Here is a 7644-nt window from a genome sequence, read left to right as displayed (position 1 = left end):
GATATAAATCTGCGAAATCACATTTTGATTATATGATAAGGATAAAGGGTTTTACGGGCATAATGAGCAAGAAAAGCTGTGTGTTTTTTTCATAACTCTATATTCATCGCATCTTTTATCGTTTCTACAACAACAATATTCTGTCAATTTGTTTTCATTTTACTAATAAATTCGCTAATATGCGTAAATATTACATATCATGGCTTTTGAGACAATATTTTGGGTTAAGATAATCTACCCGAATTTTTTTAAATAAAATAATAATTAAATTAGGAAATTGGATTAATTTGTATTTTAAGATCTAAATCACGAAATTTATACCTTACATCAACTTGTACAAAAGCATGTCTACAAAGCTTGTCTAATCAAATCCAAAAAATTATTATCTTCGTTACTTGATATTTATTTATTATAGGATATACAATGTTTTAAAAGTAATAATATCAATAATTTTTTGGATTCATAATGAAATACTCGCACTTTTTATGTCTATTTTCTATAAAAAAATGTCGTGACATAATATATCATGAAAAAAACAGTTACCTATTGTAAAAAAAAATTTATCTTATTTTAAATATTTTTAGCTATATGATAATTGTTCTACTTTTTTATGACACATTTTTCTAATTAAAGTAAATTCTATACAACTATGTTTAATATGACATAATTAATCTTAGATATATGATTAAAAAATTGCTTTTTCTAAATTCTTAAAAGAGTCAATCAAAAAAAGAACTAAAAATATTTTGTTTCGTTGCTACTATAAGATATTTAAAGGTTTTAATATAGTATTTTATAATCAAAAATTAGGTTTTAAGATGTATTATAATATCATCTTTTTCTTATTGTTTTTTTTAAAACACATTATTTTTATATAAACTATATATTTTTAGCTCTATGTCAAACTTATATAAATTGACAACTAAAGCTGTCACAATGATACTTCAGAAAGACGTCGAATCCCGAAACCTACTCGTAGAAAACCAACTTGGTACAGCCAGAAGAGTACAGGGAGCTTAAGAACAAGCCATGATAAACGTTCAATAAACACTCAACATAATAATGAATTACACGTAACATGGTTCGATATAAAAAAAGCATTTGACTCAATCGACCACGAGTACCTCCTGTCCTGCTTAAAAAATCTTAACATACAAGAATGGATGATTTCCTTTATATCCGCGTTAACAAAAAACTGGAAGTTATCTCTAAGATTAAACAATGAAGAAATATTAAAGAAAAAAATTGAAAAGGGGATTATACAAGGAGATAGCCCATCTCCACTACTGTTTGTTCTTTGTATGGATCCGCTAAGCCGCTGATTAAATGAAAAGTTTCCATCGATATCCTTTAACCTGGATAAGAAGGCATTTACAACCATTCACTTCCCTTTCATTGACGATTTAAAGATTTTGTCAACAGAAGAAAGTAACTTAAAACTAATGTCCAATGAAACAACAAAATTCTTCAGATACATCGGAATGGAAATTAACGTTACCAAATCAGCTACTAACAATATCAATTGCAAAGATATTGCCACAGTAATAGAAGGAAAAGATGGATATAAATACCTCGGGATACTGGAAGATTCCAAATCGAGAACTAAACCCGAAACGATGGATAAAATTAGAAAAGAAATGCTTGATAGAGTAAAAAGCATATGCAAAACAAAACTAAATGGTAAAAACATAATAAAGGCGATTAATGAATATGCAATATCACTGATAAACTACTATGTGGGCTTATTAAAGCTAGAACCAGAAGATTTTAAAAGGCTAGATGATGAAATTAGGCGAATATTAATAGAAAATAGAATACACTTACAACCAGCGAATAAAGAAAGATTATATCTGAAAAGAAATGAACTAGGACGTGGATTAGAAAATATTGAGTTTAAATCCGAAAGAATACTTTACCAACTATATAAAACTCTAAACCAAGAAAAAGGACAATCACCCAGAAAAGCCGCGATATTGAAATTCGAAAATGAAAATGCAACCCACTTATCCGTAATAAATGAATTCCTCAGAACAAAATATGGCCTTGTTGACATAGATCTTTCTACGCTTGAATTAAAACAAAAAGAGAGTTTATTGTGTAAAATAAAACAAAAAACACTACATCAAAAACTCTTCGATGTTCATAAAAATACAACGCTAGAAATATCAGGATCCTCAAAGTGGCTACAATATGGAAATATCAGACCATTAGAAGAAGCTAGATTCTGCTTTATTCAGGATAGGAACATATTCTTTGGAGATAGATCAAGGTGCCCGCACTGTAACGACTCAATAAAAACTGTCGACCACTTAGCAAGCAGGTGTAAAAAAATGCTTGGTCATGACTATACAAGAAGACACAATGAGATTGTAAGATGTCTTCACTTTATGCTGGCAAGAAAATACAACTTCAAAAAAACAAAAAAAATACGCAGACAATCTGTACAAGAAATATTGGAAAACGAATTCGCAGAGATTAAAGTAGATACAAGAATTAAAACAGACATCAAGTTATCGAACGACAAACCTGATATTTTTGTATATGACAAAAAGAAGAACTGCATCACACTGATCGAAATTGGCGTGACAAGTATTGACAACATAAACATAGTTGAAAACGAAAAATTGAGAAAATATGACCTGCTAGCATCTGAACTATCATTAATATACGATGCAAGACAAAAATTATTCCATATGTTATAACATGGGACGGTGTGGTGACACAATATCATAGAAGATACCAGAAGGAACTAGATGACACGAACCAGGTTGAGGCATATAAACCTTGGGATTAGGAAAAACCCTAGAATTAATAAGTCTCGAAAGAAGTAGGGCTATTGAGGAAGACATTGGAGAGGAGAAGATAGCCGAAAGTATAAATACACTGTGTGTACAGAGTATCAAGCAAGCTGTGCCTGAGAACAAAAACTAAAATTACGACTATAAATATAGCCCATATATAAAAATTATCTTTATTTATGAATAAATTTTCTTTTTATCATTTTTATCTATTTAGACGTGTTCAGCGTGTTGGGAATATTGCACAACTCGTTGATATATCTTTTGACACCTTCCTCTGATCTATCTATATCAACTGGTCTTCTTCTCTCAAATGAGATGAGTTCAAGTGTCTTGCGGAATGTGAGAGCTTGCATGTATGCTTCTACTTCGTCCGGTATTTTTAACTCCTTAACATATTTTTTATGATATTTTGTAACCACTCCATCCCAAGTCATCACATATGCTATTATTCTTGTTTTGCATTTGTAAATTAAACCAAGTTCATTTGCCAAGATGTCATATTTCCTATATTTTTAATTCTCAACTTCAGTCAAGTTATCAAAGCCCGTTATACCTATTTCGATCAGCGTAATAAAAAATTAAAATCTATGTTATATGCATAATATTTTATATGTGTGATCTAATGTCAAAACGACTATTAAAATATTATTTAACTACATTATAGCAGTCACTGCCTCTGGAAAACATAACATCATTATAAAAATAGTCTTTTTACTTAGTATACTTTCGGGTAGTAAATAAAAAAATCAGCTACTCAATTAGGTGGATATTGGTAACAGAAACTTTGTAATAAGACGAAAAATCGACTAGTGTTAGCTGGTAACCTTACAGTAAGATTGCATTAAATACGAAATTTTTAATCTAAAAATACTAATTGTGTAGAGAAAAAAACGCTGGAAATAATAAAAAATGAAATGAATTTTGTTACTTGTAGAGGATCATGTTTTTGATTTAAAATAAAAAATATTTTTTTCTGTTATTAGATTCTAAATTTATGAAATTAATTGTTATATTAAATGTGCAAATTTACGATTTGATTTTATGATTCGTGTGAAGAATTTCAACAGCATGATATGCATATAACATTGTATATATCAATATAAATCCTCCTTGTTCAATTACTATTTTTATTTTATCTACAAACTAAAATTGTTAATTTATTAAATTGTTAATTAATGCCTTATCTCAGCTAAGATGCATAAAAAAATAGACATTTTGCTTTTAAGTATAATAAGTTTGGGCACTAATAAGCTTCCCGAATTTTTTATAAGCACAAATTATATATACTGGGTAATTAGTTTAATTTGTATTTTTTGTAAGATCTAAATATTGAGATTTAGATCTTACATAAACTTGAATTTAAAGATTTAAACAAATTTTATTATATTAAATCCAAAAAATCATTGCTTATGTACCATGATATATGAGGTAAAAGGATGATTAATGTTTTAAAAGCAAAAATATTAACAATTTTCTATTTTCATAATGAAAAATTCACACATATTATGCTCACAGTCTAGATAAAAAAATGTTATGACATTATATATCATGAAAAAAACAGTTAACTTATTGTGTCGAAAAATTCATCTTATTTTAAATTTATGTGGCTATATGATAATTATTCTGCTTTTTTTAGACACATTTTTCGAAATAAAGTAAATTCATTACAAAAATGACTAATATTACATGATTTATTTTAGAAAAATATAAAAAAAATGCTTTTTCTAATTTCGAAAAATCGTTAAATCCGATTGACGGCGTAAATCTTATTATTTTTATATTGATTTTTATATGCAAATATTTAAATTAAGTATTACATACTAAATAACTATATTTTAAGATGTATTATAATTTTATCTTTTTGCATATTGTTTTTTTAAAACACATTTTTTTATAAAAACAATATATTCCTGATCCAAAAGCATAAAAAAGCCCGCAGTGTAAAATACAAATTTTAAACGGGTTTTAAGTATAGATTTTTTGTTTTTTGCATTGACCTATGATTCGCACATTATAAAAATTATATTTTAAATGACTTATTTATCTCAAATACCATGAAACAAAGATTTTATATCACTAGTTAAAAGATACCACTTACAATAGATGTTTTTGGTATCGAAAATGTATTTTAAAAGAATTAAATATTTTTGTAATTTACAAATTGATTCGTGTCTTTGCATGATTTGACTTTTGCATGGCTATCAGTACCATTTTATACAAATAAATATAAAAATTGCTATTATTTATACACAATTACAATTTTTTATTATTGCGTATAAATTATATCTGCCACACCTGACTGTATAAAACATAAAATATTTAACTTATACGATATCATGAAAAGCAAAAAATTCGCACACTTGTAATTTCTTCTATAGCTTTACTGTTTTTCTTTTATAATTAATTTTAAATTAAATTTTCTTATTGCGTAATACAAAATCTTAAAGTAAATCTTATAATTGAATGCTCTAAAATGAAAAAAGATCGCTTAAATTCAACTAATTTTTTTTTCATCGTCACGTACCGCATTACTTCTCATAGATCAAGCTTAAATTTATATTTTTTGAAATAAAAAAAATAAAATCTATTTTCTTTGCTGAATATTTAATTTTGTGGTATAATGTAAAAACGGCTAGTAAATCACAATTATATATGTTGTAGAAGTCCCAGTCTCTGGAAAACACCTCATCATACCAACAATTGCCTTTTTACTTGTTATACGTTCCTGAACAGTTCATAATCCATTCAGCACCTCAATAATTTGTATGTTGGTAACAGAAACTTATATACAAGGCGACTAATTAAATAGTGTTAGCTGTAAACCTTGCAGTGAGATTACATTAAATACGAAATTTTAGATCTAAAAATACTACTTGTGTGACGAAGATAAATTCCGTAAATAATTTAATATAAAATAAATTTCGTTATTTGTAGAGGATCATATTTTTGGATTTAAACAACTTTTTTATTATATTTTAAATATATAAAATTTATTGTTAAATCAAAAATGCAAAATTATGTTTTGATTCGTGTATAGAATATAAAATCAAATCGGGCATATAAAATTGTATATTATTATATGTATCCATTTTAATCCTTCTTTATTTATTACTTTTTTTATTCTCTGTATAAAAAAAAGATGTTTAATTTATTTTATAAACAATTGATGCTTTATCAGCTAAGTTGCATAAATAAGTAGACATCTAGCTAATAGGTATGTCAAGTTTGGGCAATATTTAATTCCCGAATTTTTTATTTATACATTTAACATATATATATATATTTAAAAGGCAAATTGTATTAACTTGAATTTAAAGATGTAAACAAATTTTATTATATCAAATCCAAAAAAAATTCGTCTTCGTACCTGTATTATATGTATTGATTATAGGATAATAAAATATTTTTAAATCATTTTCATTGATAATTTTTTATATTCGTAATGAAATATTCACACTTATAGTATCTATAGCCAAGTTAAAAATAATGTGACACTATAAATCGCATGAAAAAAATAGATATCTATTTTAAAAATAAACTTTATCTTATTTAGAATTTATTTACCTATATGTTTATTTTATTGGTTTTTTTAGGCACATTTTTCGAGATAAAGTAAATTCTATGCAATAATGTTTAATATGACATGATTAATTTTGGAAATTTATTAAAAAAATACTTTTTCTAAATTCTGAAACTCGTGCAAAAAGAATGACGTTCGAATATTTTTAAATTATTTTAATTGCTATTTTCAGCAGATATGCAAATCAAGTGTTACTAACAAATAACTATGTTTTAACGAATGAATAATAGTAATCAATTTTTGAATATTATTGTTTAAAATATTATTTTGATATTTAACATTAATGATTTCCAGATAAGATTGCATTGTAAAGCTTGATATTGTTTTAAATCAATTTCACGCTAGTATCCAATAAAACATTTTCTGATTTTGTATTGACCCATGATTTGCCACATTATAAAAGTAATATCATTCAATATTTATGCATCTTAAAATATGATTAAAAGCAAAAATTCGTTAAAATTAGTTAATAGATTCTCTTTAAAATGGTTTTTTTTATTCGAAAATGCATTTGAAAAGAATTATGAATTTTTACTAAATACAAAATGATATGTGTCTTTATATGATTTGACTTCGGCATGACGATCAGTAACCTTTTTATAAAAATAAATACAAAATTTAATATAGTTTTATGCACTGTTTCAAGACTTTATTTTTATACCTATAAATAAATATTGGCACGCCTAACTGTAAAAATATATAATTACGTACTTTTAATGTATTTTACATTAAAAAGCCATAAAGTGATTTATTTGTCTAGTTTTATCTTTTATATCTAAAATATATTTTTGTTTAAGTTTTTATATTATATAAACCGAAATAATATATTTCCCTGCATTATTTGGCCAGCTTATAAAAAAAATTATCCTTGACTTTCTTGTCCTTTATAACCGTTTTTAGATGTAACTTCATATTTATAAAGCCGCTTAATTATATCTTTTTATTTAAGAATATAAAAAATAAATTTCTTCCTTTTCCGTACATAATAAAAATAAATGCAATTTTAAATAAATTAAAGGTTAAAAAAACAATATTTTACCTTTTAATCAGAATCTGATCGTCTGTAAAAATACCATCATGCCAAAAACGACTGTTATTTTATTCATTTTCTTCAGAATGGTTAGCAGTTCTTCCAACACCACAATCAGGTGAGTTTTATAGCAGTAAATTTATGTATCGCATAAGATAATCGAAGTGTACGTTTTGTAAAATTGGCAGTAAGATGGCTTTAATTAATAAACTTCTTCTTCATAAAAAGCTTGT

The sequence above is a fragment of the Rhyacophila brunnea genome, unplaced genomic scaffold (genome assembly GCF_057557595.1).
Source record: "Rhyacophila brunnea isolate RB1 unplaced genomic scaffold, BYU_Rbru_1.0 scaffold_132, whole genome shotgun sequence".
NCBI lineage: Eukaryota > Metazoa > Arthropoda > Insecta > Trichoptera > Rhyacophilidae > Rhyacophila > Rhyacophila brunnea.
This window is presented reverse-complemented; position numbering follows the sequence as displayed.